Genomic DNA, 23,727 nt, shown 5'->3' on the forward strand with positions numbered 1-23,727 from the left:
CGGGGGCTAAGAAAGCCCAGCCGCCTCCCTCCCAGCGCAGCAATAGCTGAACCCCGCGGGTCTCCCGCGGCCGCCCAGCGGGGACGAGCGCAGGGGAAGGCACCCGGATCGGTGGAAGGGAAGGGGCTTGGCCACCCCGGCCAGGCGCTGCGGGGCAGACGGGCCGCGGAGAGGCGGCGAGGGCAAGCAAGGAGGCGGCGGGACATAGCTGGAGCGTCCCGGGTCCTGCTGCCCCTGTCGGGCTGCGCGCGAGTGCCGCACCCGTAGCCGTGCCTGCGGCAGGCGGCGGCCATCGCGGGTTCGGCGCCCCCGTGCGCCCCTCCGCGGACGGAGGGGTGGGGGCAGAGGAGGCGGAGGAAGCGGCGGCGGCGCCAGGAACAGGGAGGCGGCGGCACGGCGAGGGAGGGAGCCGGAGCCGAGCCGGGCCGGGCCCCTCAAGAGCAACAGCAGCGCCAGCTCCTCCTTGTCGTCCTCGGTGAGTCCCGCTCCGCCGCCGCAGGAGGCTGCTCGCTACCGAGCCCGGATGCCGGCGCAGGCCGGGCCGCGCCGCCGAGGAGCCCGGGAAGAGGCCCGCCCCGGGAGCGGGACACCGCCGTCTCCGCTGGGTGAGCGTCCCCGGGGCAACGGGCGCGTCGCGGCCTGTCTCTCCTCTCCTTCCCTTCCCCCGGTTGCCGCGGAGGGCTGGTGAGGCGGGGGAGAGCCGGGGGATGGGGACCGCGCGGTTCGCGGCTTGCCCGCCGCCCCTCTGCCGAGCCGCGGCCCCGGCCTTCTCTCCCTTTGTTTGCTCGGCTCCCCAAGCCAGCGGCGGCGCCAGGCCCTGCGGAGGCACCGGGGCCGCGGCGCGGCCTGCAAGTCGGGCAGGCAGGCGGGGAGAAGCGCCGGGCCCGGGCCGCCGAGGCGTAGCCCAGCCCCTGCCGTGACAGGAGGGGGGCCGGGGCCGGCCTCTCGCACCCGCCAGCCGCGGCAGTGGAGCCCGCTGGCCTCCCCTCCGCCTCCCCTGAGCTGCTTCCCAAACGCACCCCGTGCCTGCTGGTGCCGTTATCGGGGCCCGCTGAATTAGGCTGATTTCCACCCCGCCCTGAAACCCGCCTTCAGTTTGGGGCTTGGGGGGGGTCCCCGTTACCAGCTGGGCTGGTGTCCGGAGGGGGCGGTTTGGCTGCCGCGGCGGGGGCTTGTGCGGCGGCGGAGCCTGGGGGCGCCGCCTGCCTCGTTGTTGCGAGGAGGGGGTGCGCTAAGGGCTCCCTCACGAAGGGGCGAGCGGGAGGAAGACTGCTCTCTGTGACAGGCGGCACTTAAAAACTTGACTTTAACAAAGAAACGACACAAAACGCCCAAACTTTACTGGCTTTCATTGTTTGTCAAGCTGTGTCTTACATTTGCTTTCCATGGTGGTGCCACATCTCTCCAAAAAACACTGGTCCTGGCACATGTCTACCTATTTGCCTAAGAAAAAACCCTTGGCGAAACACTGAGGTTTTTAAGAGGTGCAGAGGATGATGCTTCTGTGATGTGAGCTGCTCTGGCTGTATCTTTCTGTCTCCTTTTTTCTTTCACCATTCTATGTTTTCAAAATCATGTTAGTTTGGAACATGCTTGCTTTTTTTTTTTTTTGTGCAGTAGGTTACTGTGTTAAAGAGGTCGGTTGCAGAATACACTGAAGTCAGGGAAAGCTTCTTTTCTAGTCACTAAATTATGGTGCTCTTTTACTGTTAGGTCGCAATGCTTCTTCGCTACCTGGTAGGAACATTTATGCCATGTCCAGCCTCTTAATACACCTATAGTGAAAGAATGCCTGCTGCAGGCCTGCTGTCGTAGAGAGAGGCTGTCTGTACAAGTGCTTGAGGAATAATGCATCTGTATTTCTGCTCTATGTGGAAAAAAATAGAGCTATTATTGTTTCATGTTAATAAAAACATGGTTGGATTGCAGAAAGTAGGGAAGCTTCAGTATAGTTGGGAATTAAATTACATAATTTGGCTGGAAGGCTTTAAACCACTGGAGAAATGTCTAGGTGCTTTTGGAATCTTCAGTGGTAAGGCCGTAATCGTACCCCACAGTTTTACGTGTAGCTTACGAAGGGCAGATTTCAGCTTTTTCAAATTACTTATTTTCATGAAGTGTCAAGCAGTACTTGAGTGGAGTCTTCACTTCCTGTTATGTATGTCTTGATTTCTGTGGCATTGCATTGTATTTGGAACTGAGCTTTTACTTAAAGCAGGTTCACCTGTTGTATACTTTCAGGCATGTTTTTCCTATATCTTGAGTTTCAAGATTTAAGTAGATTTTTTTTTTTTTAAAGTTAAAATTCAATTAAATTACACCTTAATACTTAAAAAGTATGAGTGGTCACACTTTTGCAAACTCCTTGGGAAGCTGTAAGGCTGTGGACTAGTAAGGAAGAAGCACTGTATTGTTTCCAGACCTTTTGTGAGCAGTCACTTCATCCCAGCGCATATGTGCACCATCAGAGTGTTCACATGGATCCAGGAGACATGATGGATGGTCCTAAGCTTCCTGAGAACTTTATGTAGTGAAATCTAAGAAGACTTATAGTAATTTATACTGTGCTGTTAACTTCTTTCATCCTAGATTGCAAAGTCAGTGAGTCAGACACCTTAGGTTACTTGGAGAGGGACGGTTTGAAGAATTGATAATTGGTCCCCATTGTTCTGCAAGTGGTTTACATCTCCTAATTCTCCTTTGTGTGGTGGAGTGAGAGAGTGAACTCTTGTTATTAAGAGTTCTTACTAGGAAGCAAATTATTTCTTTCTGTTCCTTCTTATAAAATCTTCTATAGTCATACAGTAACTTGAACATAAACATTTGAAATATTTCATTATTTCATTTAGTAGCATTGCCGTGATTTCACTACATACTTGCTACCCTATTGCTGGCAAAACTGAGGCCACAGTCCAGGGTAGTTCCTTACTCAAGTGCCTTATTTGCTATTGCTTTACAGTCCTCCTGGGTCTACACAGCAATATTTTGGTAGTGTTTGGGTAGTATAGCGTGTCATAGGGAGGTGAGTGATAACATAAATTAGATGGAAAGGAGGCTGTTGTCTGCTGGTGTGTCTCTTGGTGTTTCGTTGATCGTGCTTTAATGTGTGTTAGCAACAAATTAGAGGAGGTAGCTCAAGTGGGTTGTGATGCTCCAAGGAGGAAAATAAGGTACAAGTAGTATAAAAGTAAATGTAATCAAATTTAGGAATGCAAATGCTAAAAGGTATTCAGTATAAATTGGATAGGATTGGGATTGAAAAGCAGAATAGTGGTTTCTTATGCAACTTAACTGTATTTTGTAATGTAAAGTATTAAGCTGAAAAGAAAACCAGAACTTTTGAATTCCCTCTTTTTTATTTTTTAAAGAGAAATAACAATATCTGGTAATGTTCCTTATCCTTATGTTTGTACCAAAAGCTAATTTCATTCCATTTTAGTGTATGCATATTTTTCTGGAAATACATATCGGTCTGAGTATGTGTACTCTTAAGTAAGTCTAGTCTAAGACAATAGATGTGCTTGTTGCAAATATGCTTCTGATACAGCAGAGGATAAAGATTCATGACACCGAGTAGATTCCTTCTTTTATTGTCATTTTTGTTTTTTCCTCTAGAAATAATTGATTTCTGTATTAAAACTCTGTACTATGTAAGTTGGATAAATTTCTGTGTTAAAAATAGTTACATTAGGTTGGAAACAAACATATAAAAACTTATGGCTTTGGGGTCTTTGTTGCGTTAGGTTTTTTTCCGCACTGTAGCGGAATGATCTTAAGCTGTTGAAGCAACACCATGTCACCTACTTCAGCCTGTCCTGGTGGTTAAAGCCAAAACAAGCTGGCCTTAAATTACTGCCCTGGATGAAAATGGAAAGCTGACTATGCAAAGTAGTGTCTAATACATCACATCTATAAAGAAGGTTATACAATCTTTGCTAGAGTCTACACAGACTGAATTTGAAAAGGCAACATGATGCAGAATCTTAGTCTGCTTATTGTGAGAATTAAAACTTCCAGACCAGTGTTAGGAACTTAGCTCTCTGAATTCTTAAGCTCACTTAAATAAAAGTTGTTCCAAGTATTTTCTTCTACTATTTTTTATGATCTTCTGACTCTTGCTTTTGTTATGTACAGGCATGCCAACAATAAGCAACTACAACTGCAGATAATTTCAGAAAGTTTTGCTGTGTATGGCTTTGCAAATCTGGCTGCTATTCATTAGTGTCTGTAATGTGGATTTAAGGACCTATTTTCAGATAATTTTGCTTTTTAAAAAAATTAATTAACCTATTGTCTGTCGCAGAATTTTCTTCTGGAAAATTTTAAGATAAATACTCTGAAAATTATTGGCCCTTTTCTATGTTCTTAACCATTCACACAGCAGTTTAGACTCTGAGGAACTCAGTTGGCTTCATTTAGGACAAGGATGAAAGTTACATGTTACCTAAAATAATGTTCCTTGGTTGTTACATCACCAAGAAGACTATGCAAGGTAAGTATAAGTCTTAATTTTTTTAGCATGGATGCAGATACATTGGCTAACTTCTTCTGCCTCTAACTTTCAAACTCCATTGAAGGAATATGAAAAAAATCTTGCTTGCTGGTAACCCCAACCTAAGGATACCTTATTTAGGCATTTCTGTCCAAGTGCTACGTTCTGAACACTGCTTTCTATTGTAGACATATATATAGGGCACATAGAGCATGAGAGGCTTCCTGTCTTCTGCAAAACATTCCTTTTGTTTGTAATCTGCTAAGTGCAGTAGGTTGGCAGTTTTTAAAAAACCTCAGATTTATAAAGTATATGGGGGTTTTGTTATAAACACCAAATAATTTTGTTTAAACTGTTAAGTTTTGGATGAGAGCCATTTTCTGTGGCAGCAAAGGTATAAATAGTAGATGTTAATGTTCTTTTCCAGAGTTTAAGTGGTCTCTGGTTAAAATGAACCTATGCATATTGTTAGGTAAATCATACAGATATATGGTATTTTTCCTTGCTTCCAAGTGCAGTGTATAGTCAGTAACTGTATTTGTATTATTTAACTTGGATGGTATAAGATACTGATCTTCAAGAGGAGTTGTGTAAGGTTTTGATGGTCTCAAGTTAATATGGTGAATGGACCTAGCAGATAAATTGATTCATTTTAGGATTTGAGGTGGCAGACTTCATACTTTTGGTATTGTTCTTCAAGGATATTCCATATTACTTAAAACAATACATAGAATGCTACTCTTGATGACAGAATTATTGGAAATGAGGTTCTAGTCAGGCTTGGTTTTACAGTGTGTGATCTTTTTTTTTTTCTTTCTTGAGTAGTTTTATTCTTAATTAATCTTGACGTTCTCTGGTAAATGTGCTTAAACAGCAGTTTGTAGGAGTCTTGAGTAGGTGATTGTTTTTCCTTCTCTAAAGCAGTCTGCATTCCTCAAATAGGTTGAGAACAAATTAGTAGGCTACTCCAAACGTTTCTGAAGCATGTCTCTGATACAGTGGTCAAGCGTGCTTTCTTTTTTGTTCCTTCTGATTTAAGGAGTCCTGTCTCCCCCGACCTTGCCTCAGTAAGTGCTACAAGACTGGGCACTTACAGGGTATAATGTTGACTGTGTTTTTGGCATCAGTAATGGGGTTTTATACCCTTGGAATCTCTTTTGCTTGGTAATCAGGTATCAGATTGGGAGGTTTAATAAAATAGAAAAATGGAGATTAGTGGCATAAGGGCAAAGGTTTTTGATTACAGAAGGTGTGCCTTCTAGGATGAGGTTTGTGGAAGCTGTACTTCAAAAACAGGGTTGGCAGCTTTTCAGGTTGACTTTCTTCATTCAGGAGCTGGTATGAACTGGGCGAGTGAGGAATTCTCACTGGATTCACTGAACAGAAGCTGTTTGTGCAGGCAGACTGGTTTGGGTGAAACCTGTGCTGGGGAAGTTTTCCAGGCTGGAATTTTGGTCAGCCTGAGGAGATTGAATGCACAAACCAACTATTCTGGAGTCAGAGGTACAAGTTGCTAGGTTATGTGTAAGATTGTAAGCATGGGTCTGTATAAGGTAGGTGCCTGATGGGGGTTTTTTTCTTCCCCTCCCTGTTCTTTCTTCAATGCAAAACAGAGGCAAACCCAATACTGATCCAGTGCTTTCTGAAACATTGACTTTTCTCCTCTTCTTGGCTTTTGAAAGGAAGAGAGCTGTTGGTTAGGAGTAGTGTTGAGAAGTAATAAAGGATTAGCCATAGGTCTTTGGCATGATTTTGTGCAAAAAATCAGGTTACTTGGGGAAATACTTATATGTAAATATTCCACATCCATTACTGAAGCGATAAAAGAGAGTCTGTACTGACCAATGTACTAGCCTTATTTGCAGTCTGATCCAGTGATGTTCAGAAGACAATGGTGAAGGGAAGTTGTTACATGAGTACTCTCAGTTGTACTGTATATCACAAAAATAAATGCTTTTTTGGAATCTGTTGTGGTTTAAAGTGTTGTTTTTCATGTCAAACAGGAACAGAAATTCTGTATATCAGCATTGAAAAATATGTATCTAGTCTCTTTTTTTTTTCTTTATTTGGGCTAATATACTTTTTCATTTTTATTTATAATATGTGTAAATTTAGGTGTATGCCAGAGAGAACAGGAGAAAAAACAGTCTCTGTGCATGTACACAGACTTGAACTTTCAAGCTTAGCTAGCTTTTGCAACAAGGCTTCTATACTCCTGGCTCTGCAGAAATTTGACCTTGCTCTGGAGATACTTATCTTAAGGGCTTTGAGTTTGTGTAAATCTCATAGAGCATATTACTTCATATAGACAGTGAAAACCTTATCTTTTATTTACGTGTGAGCAGTTGCTCAGTGTAAGGCCCCAATTCTTAATATGCAAGCTAAATGTAATGTACGATATAATAATACTTTATTTTTGCATAATGTCCTATTGATTTAAGTGTCTGTTCGCAGCTAATTAATCTTTGCTGGGTTGGGACTGAATACTAGCAAAATCAGATTGTTTAGGGCTCTGTGGGAAATTATTTTCTGCTTCTGTGGGTCATTATTTAAAAAAAACCATCACCACCAAAAAAACCCCACTCAACCAAACCCCCCCCCCAAAAAAAAAACCACAAACCAAAACAAACCCAAAAACCAAAACCCACAACCAAAACAACCCCCCAGAAAACTCCAAACCCAAAATTCTTACACTGTGCATCAGGACAAAACAGTGTCTGTTTAAAAACTTCAAAATATTCCCTGTCAGAATTGCTGGTTGGGATAGTGAGATGTTTCTGTCTGCGGGTGATTAGAGTGTAGGTGGAAAAAAAACCCCACAACCAAACTTCCTCATGTTAATCATGAATAATTAAGAGTTACTCTAGTTTTGACCCAAAATTAGAAAATTTGCATGTTGGGTAAGCTTTGTTGGAACTGGTAGAGTACTGTAAAAGGGTTTTATTCTGACAAATCAGGACTTCACAAAAAAGATGGCTAAGCAGCTTTGGTCTTGCAGTCAAAATTTTGTTTCCATTCTGGTCCGTGTCCTAGTTTTGCAGTGTTCATATACGTGCCTTCTTAAAAGCATCCCTTGGTCTTAAAAGGACTATCAATTTAGAAAACTGATTTAATGTTTCACCTTCTGTTTTAAGGGAAACTAAATGCTCAAGTAATTCTGTGAGATTAGATGGAGATAATACTCTGTACAGGTGTGTTTGACAGTACTTTGAGCACAGGCAGGTCTCCTGTTTCCCATATATGGGAAGGCTCTAAACCATAGAGAAGATAATTAATTTGCTCTTTGTTCTTATTGGGCCTCCTGCCAGTGAAAATGGGAAGGGAAATATTTAAAATAAGCTGTATTTTACATTCTCACTTTCCCAAATGCAGAGCTTGGGTCACTCGTTGCAGTGGGTCCTAAGACCTTGGGGGAGCAGCCAGGCCAAATGCATGGGGGGGGGCAGTGGGCACATGCTGGCTGTGACTTCTGCTCCACTGATCCAGGTTCTGCTGCGGGAGTGGGTTCTAGCGGCGGCTGCTTACTTTGTGAGGAAGATTTCCCCATGGGCACCCACCTGGCTGAAGATCCCCGATCTTTAAACAGAAAGAAGGAAATCCTCTTTCTTTCCCTACACATGCCCTGCCCCGGCCCCTTTCTGGTTTTGTTATGTTGTGCTGGCTTGTCTGTGAAATAAACCCTGCTTTCTGTTTGACTGATTGGATCTGTTTTACTGACCATGGAAGACTGATTTTCAGTAGCTTAGTGTGTTTGACATGCCATGTATAAAATTGGTTGGATTTGAGGTTGGCAATGATCCTAATCTAACTGTCCTGTATGTGGTTTGATACAGGTACCAACTTTAAGTGAGGAATATTCACTTTAAAGAATTGCAACAGTTTAGAAGGATTGTTTTCAGATGTCTTGTTAAAGGTTTGTCCCCTTAGAAAGCTTTAAAACTGTCTTAACTTTAGTAGTTAACAGGCTAGCTTATGAATTGCATAGAGTCCAAGCCAGGAAATAAAGTGCTGGAGATACTGGAAATATTTTTATTGCAATCCTTATTGCAGTATATTCTAATTTGAAGTTGTAATAGTGGGAAAGAGAGTTGTGAACCTTCTTCAATCTTGTTTTTGTGTGCTTTGCTCCTAAGAAATCCTTATGTAGCCATCTTGCCGTCTTGTATGAAATGTTTTCTGATTCTGAAGATTCTGAAACTGATTTCAGAATCAGTAATGAAGCTTAAATACTGTATCATTCGTTTTACTTTGGGCATTGGTTCATCAAGGTGAATGTGTGAGTAGCTCTGTTAAAATGATCTTTCAGCGCTTAGTGTTTTCGAAGAGTGAGTGAGACTTCTGCCTACATGTGTTGTCCTCCCCAGCCCCTCCAAATTTGATTGTGTTCAGAGGAGCTTAAAATAATGATTGGAGTACTTACAAATGAACATGCAGGCAATAGGGAGCTTGTCTAGTTATCACATATTATCAAAGCTGGTAGATTTATGATAAACACTTATTTAAATACAAATAATGGGGAAATATTCCTTTTTTTTTTGAAAGGTCTACTTGGGTTTATTTTCAGATTAATTATTGAAAAGTGGTTTGAATTCTGTCTTGTATTCCTCAGAAATTTGGTTTTTTTTTTTACTTCAGAATATACTAAATAAATCCAGCCTAATGAATCACTTTCCATGTACTGCTGTTCAGAAAATTGGATTAAAATTATTTTTTTAACTTTGCAGATTAAGTTGCTTGTGTTGTAGTAACTTTTGACTGCCACTGTTTGAAATCCTTTTTCAGTGTTGATTACTTTTGTCTCTTTAAAAATGAAATAATTTTATGGAGTGGTAATGGGGAAATGGTATGCTTTCTTTATCAGTACTAGGTATTAAGTCACTTGAAGTTATAATTTTTATTTCAGAAAAAAAAGACAAAGTTATTTAAACCTTTTAGAATACTGCTAGTGTTATGATTTGCATATATCCAAAAGATTGTGTAAGGTACTTAAGCAGTGTGGAACACATTTTTCTGGGTGAGGTGGTTCTTTGAGGCTTAAACTGTGGGTGCTTAAAGGCATGGTGAAGGTGGAGTTAATCTATTTGGTAACTATTATTTATGGATAAAGCCTTTCTACTAAGAGTGACAGAACTATATTCACTGGGAAAGAAGTTAGGAATAATATTTTTCCAATAACATTATTTATGCAAACTTTTGCTTTTTTGCTTTAGATTTTCCATTCTGTTAACTACTATCAGAGCCTAGACGAAACCAATATTATTCTTGGTGGAATCGCATCTTGTTAAATAGCATATGTGTTCCAGAATAGAAATGAGATACCAATAAAACTATGTAAGGTGGGTTCCTTACACTTCATGTATTAAATGCTCTTTTGCCTTTAAAATGGATTCCCAAGTGTGTGTGAATGAAGTTTATTCTTGTCACTGTTATTTATTAGGGTCTATGTAATAGGTGGACATTGGGCCTAGCATCCATATGATGGACAAAATTCATCTGCAATGAAATACGAAATTAAATATAAAAGTATATAGATAAAAATTTCCATTGTCACTTGCATGTACAGCTTTCACAGACTGCAAGGACTATACTGCAAGAACTCATTTCCCAGAGCTGTAAAATAAAGGATGTAACAGCTCAGTAGCTTGAGCCCTTATTCAGAATGTAAGATAGCCAAGTTAATTCTCCACTGCTTTCTGTACGATGACTACTCTGAGCACCAGCCTTTTGGCTGCTCTGTAGTTTGAAAAGTTTTCTATTCCTTCTTTTAAAGCTGTTCTACAGAAGTTTAACAGCTGAAAAACAAAGTGCTAGAGATGGTATGTTTTTTTCATCCCAGTTGGAGCGAGCAGCTGCCTTGGAAAGGAAAAACCTGGGACTGCCTTTCTGGCCCAGTTCAGCATCTGAAAGTGTTGCTGCACAGTAGGGTATCTTAATGAAGAATATGTGAGAATTTTTCTTCCATGATGGCTGGGACCATGATGTAAGTTGCTAGAGTTCACAGTTTGATTTCCATTGTTGAAAGCTCCTCATGTTATCCAGAGGGATACTATGATCATTCTTCCACTTCTCATGATGTCCATAAAAAGAAGTGGTTGCTGCTGTATTTTATGCAGCATGATTCTGTGAGGTGATGATGGACAGTTCTAGAACATGCCTAGGGAGGTAAATGAAGGTGTAGGCATCGGGTAGGCATTGATACTATTGTGCTACCATTAAGTACTTTTGCTTTTATATACAAAAAGTAAGGCTAAGGGCTACTGAGTTTTTAATTTAAAAAACAAAAAACTCTGAAATTCGGTGCTTCTTAAATGAAGCAGCTCTGTGTATGCAAAGGGGAAGAAGGTTTTGATGAACAATGTTTTGCGTATAAGGTCTTCATGTCTGTGGACCCTTAAGGAACCTAACTCTTCTAGTAATGCTGTAAGTACTTGCAACTCCTGTTGATTTGTAGAGGAGTTGCTTATGCTTAGGTACTGCGGGGGTGTGGGTGTGGGGGAATATCTTGGACAAAAATCAGATGTTTTATCTCTATTTTTATTTAAGACTGGTTGTAGTTCTGACCTTTGCAGCCTGTCAGACTGTACTTTGCTTTGAACTGTATTTTTGGAAAGCAGGCCATCAGCCTCAGATCTGTTATGTCGCAAACAGAATGTGGTAGGGGTTGTGAGAATACTCCATACCTCGCTGGAGACACCAGTATAGCAGACTTGGAGTTTGTCTCATAAAGCTTAAATTCTGGGCAGAAATATTGTTGGCCTGTTTGTTAGTCTGAATTTACTTTCTTTGTAGGTTGCACTTTTATCAATAGTTTAGAACTAACCTTGAAGGGTGTGTCTGTATTTTTGTTCCTTTTGATGGTGGTGGGGGAGGGAATTGTTTTTTGGGTTTGTTTTTTATTTGTTTGTTTGTTTCATTACCCTCCTCCATAACTTTGGTATCTTGCTCTTTGAGTTTGGTTGGTTTTTTTTTTCCCTCATCATCGTTTTAACTCCTTTAGGTATACCACTGATGGATCTTCTACTCATCATTCAGCTACCTTTTACTTCTTTGTACTGTAAGATGGGTGATTCATTCACTTACTGCTTTGATAAACAAAACAGGCTGGAAAGTCCTTGTAAAATATCTCCTGAATTGTAAAGTTTGAAAGAAAGTCAGGAAGTTGAATCATGACTGAATGATCAGGGACAGAAGGTATCCTGAAGGGTTGGGTATGTCTCCACAGAATGATGGGATGATGAATTTCAAGGTCTTGTGTTTGGCTTATTCCTCCGTTGTCAATAAATCCCTGAAAAGGACCACAAGTTTTAACTGATCTTCAGTGGGTGACAATTTGCTGTTGCAGTCAACTACTGGAGTCACACTTGTTTGGTTCTGTTGCCGTCTTATATTTACATGAAGAGATGAGGGAGATTCCAGATTTAAGTAGGAAAGTATTTACTCAAAACTTCAACAGGTAGCACCCCTGCCCCGCCCCCCCCCCCCCCCCCCCCCCCCATCACTCCACATAATACAAATTCAGAATTAAATTGCCTTAATTTGGCCTGATGGTGCATATTATTCAGGTTATGAATCCATCTAAGAAAGTTGAAACTGAGCTCTCTGTGTTCTGGCTCATGAAGTGTCGAACAGAGCATTGAATGCCAGTGCATTAACATTTAAGCATCTGATACAGAGACAGCAAAAATTTCCTTAATGAAGCCGTTAATTCTGTCTGTGAGTTTGGAGTTTAATTAGTATACTGTAAGTATATGATAGGATCATACATTTTAAAGCATGGTGAAGAGCAGAATTAATGTAAACATTTTTGTCCCGTATGTGAGGCAAGAAGAAGAGGAAAATTGCTCAGGCAACTCTTCTGGCTTTTCTCAACTTTTGAGTTCTTGAACTTTGAACCTTAATGTAATTGCCTACTATGTTTCCTATATAAATAGTTCAGAAGAAGGATATAAAATGATTTTTCTTAATATGTTGTTGTTCAAGAGGAAAACCACAAAGTGTTTCACTCACTGATAAAAGTTGTTTATGATTATTCTAGTGATTATATTTCAAATTTTCAAGAAAGTAAAATTGCTGGTGGAACTTACTGATCGGTTCGGGAATACTTTCAAATTCTGAATTAATGTGATAGAAAATGGTTTTAATTTCTAGTATTTTTTGCTAGTGATTTCTTACCACAGTGATACAAGAAGTATCACTTAAAGCTTTCTCTTTTTAATTGCTAATCAGAAATTAAAAAGAAATCACAGTAGCAAACCATGTCTACTTCTAACAAACAGAGATGATATCTTGATGGTTGGAGGTGAACATTTTTTCTGTTACAATGAAACAGTTTTGTGAAACCTGTCTCTGAGGGATGGAGTTGTTTCACGCCACTTTCCTCCTTGGTTTTGGAGATACTTCTGAGTTCCAGAAAAAGCTTTTCCTGCATTTAGAAATGTACATGCTTTGGATTTTTTAACATAAAGATATATGATTTTTTGCTATGGGTATTTCCTCAGTTGAGATGCTACCTATCTGCTTATTTGATAAAACTTTGTTGGGCAGCCCTGAAGGGGCTGCAGAGCATACAGACAGACGAAGCCTTGCTTGGTGGAGCTTTGTTTCAGTAGGAAGTAATGCTAAAACAAACTTTAGTCTTTGAGTGTGTGTTTAACTCTGAACTTTTAAGAAGTGACTAGGGAACTCTGTTTCATGAGTAGCAGCCTGTACTTTATATGCAATAATAGCAACTAGATAAAATACTGTAATAGAGTATTTCAAGGATTGGAATGTCCTTGATTGACTAAAAGTAATTCTTATTTAAATGTTACCAATGCCTTTTCATCCCAGGTATTATGTATTTCACTGAATGTCTATTTCTCTTTCAATATGTTATATGTATAATATGAAAGTATATTTCAGTATGTTATATTTGTGTTAATGGTGTGCATTTGTAATAAAACAATTGTTTATTACTTTGGAAAAATGGCACTGTCTAATACAAAATGAATGAATGAAATCTGTGTGAATTTCACAAAAATGAGATTTGTTTCACAATGCGTGTCTGGGGAATAAGGGTAATATCAGTTGTTGGTGTTTGTATTCTGGCAGAATTTTCCACTGTCAGAAATTAAAGGTACCAACTGATTCAATGTTCACAAAAAAGAAAGGCCATGGAAGTAGGAGTCTCTGCGGGTTTGAAAGTTATTAAATCTTTGAGTTGTATGGCAACCGAATGCCTTGATAAGAGGCAAGTATTGTACAATATTGACATGAAACATTTTTGTATTGTCTGGAGGAGAATGGTGGGATCTTTGTGGTGTCCATGTAGCAGATACATTGTATTTCTGTCTGATAATTTAGTGAAGGAAGTCACAAACCAGAGGTCAGTCCCTTCCTCTCCATTATTGTGAGGAATGTCCTTATTAACTGCTTCTTCGTTTTCAGCATGCTTGGTGGTTTCACTCCATGTGCAAATGCTGCACAGATGCTGTGGGAAAGATCTTTCCACTTCTATTTCTCTTTTATCAAGGCACTGTGCTCTCCCCTCAGACCATAAATGGGTCTACTTAACCCTTCCATTTATGTCAAGGGTTAACTACATTATAAAGGACTGCTGCATCATAGCTTAAACTGAGAGGATAGAGTGTTATTTTTTAATGAAAGAAAACATTTTTTTGTTATTGAAAATGGCATGGTAGAAGTGGTGAGGTGATAGCTGCAAAGAACCCTGAGATCCTACCTAGTCGTAAAAATTTAGAGGATAATTCAGCCCCACTCAAACTAACCCAGCTGAAAAATGAATTTGAAGCCACAGGTGCAGCCATCATCAGTTGTGAGATCCAAGGCAGAATGGTAGGTAGAAGAGCAGTGTATTGCATTTCATTCAGGCCTTCTTGAGAAGCTGAAAAATAGAAAAAAAGAGTCTTACTTCAAGCACAGGTCCTCCATCTGTAGAACATGACTGTACTTGATGTGGTAGAAAAGCAGAATCCTCTTTCTGTATAGTGAATTTTCAAACCAAATTTATTTTAAAAACTTGTTTCAGCTGCTTGTGTTTCAGATTGTGTATGTGTTAGAGAAATCTGTGTCAAATGCATTTCTCTTTCAGAGTTCAGTATTTCTTTTATTGCTAATGGAATAGATTAGGTAAATGTTGATTATTACTTGAAGAAAAGTGTGTTCTAAAGTAAATTACATTTTTAGGGTAATTTTAAAAAGTTTATTTTTTTCTTCAGGATATTTTGAGAGTAATTATACTCTTGAAATTGTGCAATTTTCTTTTCCTGTTTTTGCGTATCTTTCATGCCAGGTGAATGTTATTTGTAGGAACAAAGGCTGATTACATATGTTTCTGGTTGTCTTGTCAGACAGACACCCCCAGAAGTGGGAAGGTGAACAGTTTACAACTTGCTGGTCAAGATACCAGTTTTAGAAATATGTGCTATGAAGCTATCTGTTGGCTAAATAGTGTGGCTATTGAGGTGTTTAAAATGTCAGTTTTTTGTTTTTCGGTTTGTTTTTTTTTTTATGTAAACACCCCCATCTACCCTTGAATGTGACTTAGCTCTTCTGGTGTTTTTAGGCTTTTCATTTCTGCTGCTCAAGAAGAGTATCCCATGTTGCACCTTAATGAAAGCATAATTATCATTATCAGTCATACTTGCTTGGTGCTACAGTGTGTAAATGCTACTTCCTCTCTTAATTTTCACATCAGATGAATTGGATGGGCAGAAGCAAACATGGTGATTTTAACAAATTAGCAGCTCATAATTTAGGCAGAATAACAATATTAAAAAAAAAAGAAAGTGTTTATATCAGCAAGTACTGTAGTGAAGTGTGTGGTGATCCTGTGTAAACCTTTATAATCCTCTGCAGAAATATGGTACAAGGCTTTACTTTTCCTGTAGTTTTCTCCTTCCCCTTATAGTGTTTTCCTTTCTTTTTTAGCATTATTTTCCTGGATGCAGACAGGCATGTACATGTGTTAACTGGGTGGTGTATTTCTGTATTGCCCCTTTAGTATGTGCCCTGTGTACTGTGGAGTTGGTCCATGGCAGAGGTTTGGCCTGGAAAGCTGAATGTCTCTTCTGATAGCACTGTAAGAAAGGTCATGCATGGTACCTACTTTATGTCCCCTCATCGAAATACCTGTCAGCAGCAGGCCCTTTTCAGCTGGCTTCGTTTGTGTTTTGGAAGTTGCACACAGTGACAGTGTTTCTCTGAAGTAGCACTATGTAAAAGTGAAACTGACGTCAATACAAATCAATATGAAGTGGTAATATTCACCTGTTGCACGACTGCTAAGTGTTCTGTTTCCTTTTTTGGGAAGGGCTGGAAAACTGTTTCTCACAATTATGTTATTTGGTCACTAATATTAAGAGAACAGTCAAGATCACTGCAGACCACAAAAATCACTTGGAGAGAATGGTCTGATTTACTATTTCTGTCTTTCTGGCATATGCTTTAAGTGGACAGACAGCACTTCTATATTACATTTTGAAATGCATCGTGGTTCAGAATCAAGCTGCATTCAGGACTGGGTTTTAGTGCCTGCATCCATACAGTTAGATAAGTTATTTTCTTTTCAACATGTGTGCCAGGATTTAGGCATTTGTACTTACTTCATAAAAAGAAGCACAGAAAATGCGATTTTTTTTTGGTTTTGCTGGATGTCTCTCCTGTTCTTCCTTTCATTTTCACTATATTAATTTCAAACACTGTTGTTGTTCTCAAATAAGTAGGCACAGAATCTGTTCCTTGCCAAAGGTGGTATATTACTGTAAATTGTATACAGATTTCTACGGGTAACTTTTGTAAACCAATTTTTTCCTAAGATTTTTGTAATTATTCCTTTCTAAAGAGCATGCTGTTGGTTCTTATTGCTGAACGAGAAGCTGGTCTCTAGATTATTGTAGTCTTACAACTTTTCAGACTCATGACCGTATTAAGGTTTAAGACAGTTGCATAAATATCTTAGGAAAGCATAAAGACCCCCCTGTCATGCTGAGGGTACCACTATCTCTTACAATGGAGGAGAAACATTTTTGTGTATTCACCTGTCAGAATGGAGAAGGGGGACAGACCCTTACTCAGAAAGGAATTCTCATACATCATCTCCCAAGGAAATCTAACCTTTGCTTGTGAAGCTAAACTTAATTTTTGCTGACAGACAGCCTGCTGCAAGTCTGGCTGCTGCAGCCTGTAAAATAGCAAGAAATGAAAACTGAGCTGGACCAAGCATTATTCTCATTCTTTGTCTGCTTTTGCACAGCTGTGTGAAAAAGAAAAACAAAGGTTTATATGCGCTCATGGATGTGATTGCCTGCAGTGAAACACATGCACAGGGACTACACACATCAGGTTTCTTTAGTGACTTCTCTTACTTGATTCAGCAGAAAATGTTCTACTTTCTTTTTCAGTGGCTTGGCATACACAGATCTGCTGGGTTATTTTTGTTTGCCAAGTTGTGGCTTCCTTTTTCCCTGTATTTTTTCAGTATGCTTGAAAAACTTTGTTAGCAGTATACTTTTTATCAGATGTCTGCTTAAAAGAAAGTGATGAAAGGTGGTACTTGTGCCAGTTTTTTAGTAAATGTATAAAAAGTACAGTCTGCTTTGTTCCCTGTTTGGATGTTGATTCCCAGTTGGTGAGAGATGTAGGAGTGGCTGAAGTGGTTACTGTTCTGGCTGTCATCCACGAGCTCCCCCAGAGTTTCCTACTCCAGCAGTACCACTAGTATCTTGATGCTGTGTGTGCTTTCTTTGAAACTGATACCAGCTGATATCAACTGGTGCTGTTTTCCGTTTAATATACCAGGTTAGCATGTCTGTGTTAGCCCAGAAGCAGGCATGCATCCCAATCAGCCATTCTTGTATAAGGGACACGTCACCTTGGGTGAGGACTGTTAGTGTTAAACTGGTTTTGGCTGTTGTAGAGATGACATTACTGTAGTTACAAGACTGTATATACACAGATGAACTGTAGTACGGAGATGCCATTTAACACTCTTTAGTTACTCCCCAGAGGAAAACTACCAATCGGATAGAAATATTCCGTCCTGCAACCAAATATGGGAAAGAAGAACAGGACTTGCTGCAAGCAGCCATGATTAAGTAGTGTTTAAAGAAAACGGGGGGGGGGGGGGGGGGCACGATGACACGGACGGGGGACACACAGACCCAACCTCAGGGAAATCCAGATGTTAAGGGACATCCTTTTTCAACAGCAGGCCAGAGGCAAGCAGTCAAGGTATTGAGACCTCTTCAATGGTTCTGTTCCTGGTTTTGCATACAGTTAGTTCCACTAATGGTGGTGAAGAAAAATCCCTTTGCATTAAGGTTTTCTTATTATTTTACCCCATTTTTCTACTAACTATCAAAGGTGTATCTTGCTTATTTTTGGCTAAAAGTTGCTCATAGTGATCAGGGTTACTCTGTGGTTAGAACATTAGCGCCTGTGGACTGTTTTCCCTTAAAGCTTTGTAAAAGGAGGAGGAAGAAAAAAAGAATTTACATGACTTACTGTTGGGTTTTGTTTGTTTGTTTTGAATTGTAATCTGTGTAAGACCTGTTAAATTATATTGGCCTCTAGAGAAGCTGACTACTTTCCTCGGCTGTTCAAATCTTAGAATGTGGAAGTTTAAATTTGTAGTGAATAAAATCAACTCAGTATTCAGGTCTTTGATTAATTAGCTTGAAAATAGAAGGCTTTAAGTACTCTTGAATTGTTTTGATTATAAAGTACTATCAGATAAGCTTATCATCTGTTTTTTACCTTTATTCCAATTTTATATGAAGGTGTGCATCTGAGCTGCATCACACTCACTAGAAAAGCAGGTATGTAGGAGAGGGTAGGCTTTTATAAAATTTGTGATCTTATTTTAAAACAGTGTTCATCCACTAGCAAGCAAGCCACTACTAAAGCCATCTTTTTTTTGGGGGGGTGGTGTGGTGTGTTTTTGTTGTTGTCTTCAAGGTGTAACTAGAGAGTAATACAGTGTAGGAATCTATTTGAAACTTAGGGAAGGGAAAAACTTCTCCATTTTCAGTACGCTAATGACATGTATAATGAGAAATGTGAAAGCTGCCATGTATCTATGAACACAGAAACTGTGTTCAAAACAGATATTTAATCTCTTTTTATGTAACTAATATTTTATTTGTAGTTGCTATACTCGTATAGACTAAAACTACAAGTACATGGCAGGAAATATCTTGAGTTAATGTCGTTACTGATTTGAAGAAGTAACTTCCAGTGATGCAGACTTCATTATTGAAGTAAAATCAATGCAACAGGCATGGAGAACAACTTCTCAGGAATTTACATAAATAGATTGAGGAGCTCTGGAGTACATTTAGACACTTAGGAATTTCCAAAATACAGAACTTGAAATCTGTGTTACCTTAGAATGCTCTTTTTAAAACACCCTTCCAAGTAATGAATGAATATATTTCAGTGAGAGTTTGGGGACAGCAGATGAACTGTACTTCTGCAGATAAGTAGACTGGGCTTCATTATCAGACTGTAATGAAAACCTGGTGCTTGTCATGCCCCAGGAATGCAGAAACATTTTTACACTTCCAGGTTATTTTTAGTTATTTTCTTAATAGAAATAATTATGCTAAAAATGCAGTAACTTGAAGTTGTAAATGATGGCAGTCTTACTATGATTCAATGTAAGAATGAAGGATTATATATTTCTCATGAATAGCCAGACTTCAGGAATAGTACAGCTGTTCAAAAAAATAGTTCAACGCTCCATTGTTTCACTTCATAGAAACATATAGAATATAGCAGAGTAACATTTATTTTGGGAAAGTGTAAGTTATCTGCAGTGTCATTGATTAATAGTTCCAAGCCATTTTTGTGATGGCATCTTTATTAAGCTTTGTAAAGACAGTTCTTGGTTCAATCATGAGTTATACTTCGCTGTATGTTTCCAGTATGATGTTTTCTGTCCTGACTCTTAAAAGTTAATGCTGTTTTATTTCTATAGTAGTGTATTCTGGCAGCATTGTTTATAGCATTTATCTTGGGAAATGAGTGCACATAACCTAAAATTGTGAAAAAGGTAAGAAATTAATAAAGGCCATTATAAATAATCAGGTTTTGTTGGTGTCCTTTTGCAAGCACTGCACTGAGATAGCAATGTGATTGTAGTTCATTGAAACCATTTTATAGGATCAAACTGAAACTACTCTGAAGTCTTGAATATTCAAACTGGATTTGCACAAACTGATTTATGTATGTTTTTTTTAAACTGTCATAATTTTTCATGAATCAGTGCTGGCCACCACCATAATAACAATACATGATCGTGTGACCTGCTTCTCATATTTCTGAGAAGCAGCCTTTAAAGTAAAGTTTTACCTTCAATTCTCTTCACTAATTTCACATTTGTGATCAATACATGTTTTTTGACTATTTTTATAAGCACAGAGGGGACCATTGTGTTTGCTGGGTAGTAGTCTGGTAGTTTTTGTCCAGAGGCCTGTGTTTTGTCAACCTACATAATTTTAAAGATTCCAAGATGCAGAATTTGTGGTGAAGCCAGCATTTCATTCTGCCTTTTACTCTGTGTGTTAAAATTTCATTATTTCTGGGTCTGATTGATTGTCCCATTTTCAGTCTGTGTGTTCCAGGTATTTCTGTGTACATAGCCACCAGGCTTTGGGAGTATGTTGGCATAGTTCAGAGACTGTTTATAATTCTAAGCACCTGCCAGAAGAATTTCTAGAGGTGTCTCCAGTTAGACTGTCTTAATTCACTGTACAGCAGATGGCACTGGAAGAGCATATGAATGGGAGACTTCGGTGATGCTGACTGTAATGAGAGCAAAAGCCGTTGTGTTGCTGAGGGTTATGAATTTGTGTAGCTAATTTTGATGTATTCCAGGAAGAGGTGCATGCTGGGCTCTTCTAGATGTAGACAGTGGAAAATTATACGCTTGCAAGTGTATGAGTGTTCTATATATTGGGGGCTGTTTATACAGCACTTTTAAACACATTAATATGCAATGCAAAATTTCAGATATTTAAGTATGTGCAAAGAAAGAAGAGTATCTGGATCAATTAGGGTATTTGGTTTCAGGGTGTATTGTTTTCTTGTGTCCTGGATAAAATGTGTGTAAAAGTTGTCATAAAATAGAATGATTCTCATATGGGAGACTTCTTTAGAGGCTTGCTGTCATCTCTCTGTAGGGTATGTTTTACTTTAGAGAGTTTTGACCTGGACTGCTATTGACTAGATTTTAATTGTCTTTTCTTGGATGAATGAGCTGGACTTCTGGTTTATATTCATATTGTTTATGTGGTTTATATTTGAACTTCAAACCTTTATTATTTCTTTATATGAAATGTTACAATGATGTAAATGGTGAGTTGTGCACTTGGATAATTGCTCATTTTGCTTGATAAAGATATTGGCTAAAGTAGACTTGACAGATGTAAAACACTTTTGCTCAGTAGTCACTTCCAAAGTGAAAAATTTTGACTTCTCTGTGTGCTGCCATATAGATCTATCTGAGAATATTTTTTACATACTGAATTTTAATTTCTAAAAAAACACATTTTGAAAGACTAGTATGTGATGAGAGCCTGTTCTTTAAGTGACTTGCTTAGTCCTTGACTTATGGAGAAGCTGAAGAAATGTTATTCTTTCACCCACATTTTAGGTAACTAATTCCTTTGAAACATCAATAAAAAAAGTTGGTGAATCAGCCTTGGGGTCTGTACTTCTCTTCCAAATCAGCAATGTGATAACATTCTTTTATTTTGTCCATAGCTTAGAAGGCAGATTTCACTTTGTTTCATGCTAGCTTTTTTAGGGTTAGGAACTGCAAACACTGTGGTGTACTCCCCACAAGGATGGGGGAGCATATCTTGTAAAGTGGAAATAGTATTGGCTTGTGAATGTCAGTCAGAAGCAGTTGGAGAACATTGTGGATTTCACATTGGGGCTTCATGGTAGAAACATTGAGGATTCCTAAGCTTCTGGTACTACATACACAAAGGCACAGTTAAATTTACCAAGTGAAAAAGACTCTGACTTTGTCAGTTTAGGACAGGGGTCCTCAAACTACGGCTCGTGGGCTGGATACGGCCCCCCAGGGTCCTCAATCCAGCCCCCGGTATTTACAGACCCCCCCACCCCCCCGCCAGGGGTTGGGGGGGAAACCAAGCAGCCGCAGATGACTGCCTGCCACTTCATCCGTGTGCCGGCCCCCTGTTTAAGAAGTTTGAAGACCCCTGGTTTAGGAGCTGCATAGAATCCTGAAGTTGTATTCTTCACTCATTTTGTAGGTTCATTTAGTTATATATAATGAAAAGAGTACTGTAATTACTATAAGTAAGAGTATTGTTAAGATGGCAAAACCCAAATGGTTTAGGAATAGAAGGTCAACAAGGTGTTTTGAGTCTACTTATAGTTGACATGTAACTCTTCCTTTATCTGTAGGTTTTTCTTAATACTGTACTTCGTCAGTTATTCTGATATGCCAAATTCCAGGCATATAAACCCACTAAATATATTCTACTTGTGTGGGGTTTTTTCCCAGTACTTCCATATTTCCCAATTCCAAACATATGGAGCTCATATTAAACATAAGTATTTCAAAACATGAAATGTTATGGTTCTGCATTTATCTGTCATAAGACAAGGAAAACAAAAGTAGTGTCTTAACGTTTGAAAATACTTGTGCATATCTCAGTATCATCTCCAAATTATGTAAGTGGAATATGTTTTTTAATGTGTCAGGACCCCTGGTACCACAGGGGTCAGGTTAAAAGTGGCAAATAAGCAGTGAACTTCTAATAAAATACTGGTCCTGGTTTTTTTTTCTTTTTTTTTTTTTTAAGGTTTTAATATTTGTTTATAGCAAAGGTTAGTTCTTAGTCTTTTGTTTAGGAATCAAGTTTTTTGGGGGTGTTTTGTTCTCTGCTGATGGCAAGTAAATCAGTTTACAGGCAGAAGAGAAACTTAGTTTCTCCCCGTTGAGAGAAAGGAAAGTGTGGTTTAGTTTGATAAAAGAAAAGGAAATGAGAAGAGCTGAAGACACTCAAAAAATGGACTTAGGAAATGTTGGAGGTTATGGCAAAGACAGAAAAGGTCTTTGAGGTAGGGTAATGCAGGTAGTGTAGGGAATCTGAAGATAAGGCTAGGGTAGAAATCTGAGTAAATCAAGCTTTAATGCTTCTGCTCTTTATGAGAACAGTGTTCAACACCCCGGCAGCAGGGCTTTACTTAAAATGTTTCAAGATATTTTGAAGCTCAGAATCCTTAGTTGCTTTGCATTGTCTTTCAGTTTGCTTTGGATATGATACTTTAGCCTTTGTGTATTTGAGGACCATAAGAGCTGGGCTGGACAAGAGGATAGATGACAAGAGTCAATGGATTCATGTTTGATTATAGTAGTCATTCTCTTTACATGCTTTTTTGCAATTTTTGAATGGTTCTTTAAGAAAATCATACTGTTTAGTTAATAAAACTTAGTTCATTGCACTATTTTTCTCAGTTGCTTGTATTGCGATACTATGGGAGAAAAGTGGGAAGCGCACGCATAAGGACTGTTTTACTTTCCCCTCAGTCCCCCAAGCTTGAAAGATTTCTCGAAAGATTCTTCGGCTCCTCCAGCTTGCCATGCTTAGCCTGGAGCCAGGCTTACTGCTGCACTTTGTGCTGCTAACATCACACATGTTTGGAGGTACGTGGAATAATGGCTAGTACTAACAGTAAGACTATTTTTGTGGCAGCAGCAGCTTCCCTCTGTCCTCTTTCCCTTCTTGTTCTTTCCCTCTCTGCAGAGCTGCTTGCTTTGGAAGGTCTAACCAACATTAAAAAAAACACACAAAAAACCCCCAAACCAAACAAAAAAACTCCCCAAACATACAGCCCCTGCCACCCCACCCCAAAAAACCAAGCTGAAAAGTCAAATTTATGGAGGAGGTGAGTACATGATGCTTGAAGGTGCCAGGTGGGAGCAATTGGCTGGGTTGTGAACAGATGTGTCCACTTAGTCGTGACAGAGGTACTGAAGGAAGAAAAGCTCCAATAGTGCTAGCAGGGATAGCCTGTGATTTGACCTCCTCTGTGCCTAAAACAGAGTTTGGCAATAACTTCTCTTTCATAGATGTTCAGGAGGGGACTCCTGTGACTTGCTCTGAACAGATGCTACTTTGCTGTTGGTGTCTATTTTTTTCACTAGAGTTAGTTTTTCTATAATTATGTAACTATTTGAATATTGCTCAACTTCCCTG

General features: G+C 39.4%; 1 protein-coding gene across 3 annotated transcripts in view; it reads left to right on the forward strand.

Moving 5' to 3' along the window:
* Positions 1–338: 338 nt before the first annotated feature.
* SOCS6 (suppressor of cytokine signaling 6) overlaps positions 339–23,727 on the forward strand; it is a 29,862-nt gene continuing 6,473 nt past the window's right edge. The window contains exon 1 of one of the 3 annotated variants that reach the window (XM_056332365.1): positions 339–475. The gene's annotated coding sequence lies outside the window, so the exon portion shown is untranslated. Of the gene's footprint in view, positions 606–17,638; positions 17,723–23,727 lie in introns of those variants that run through there. The other 2 variants (XM_056332364.1, XM_056332366.1) reach the window with 2 other exon arrangements.

Source organism: Falco biarmicus, chromosome 3 (assembly GCF_023638135.1).
Source record: "Falco biarmicus isolate bFalBia1 chromosome 3, bFalBia1.pri, whole genome shotgun sequence".
NCBI lineage: Eukaryota > Metazoa > Chordata > Aves > Falconiformes > Falconidae > Falco > Falco biarmicus.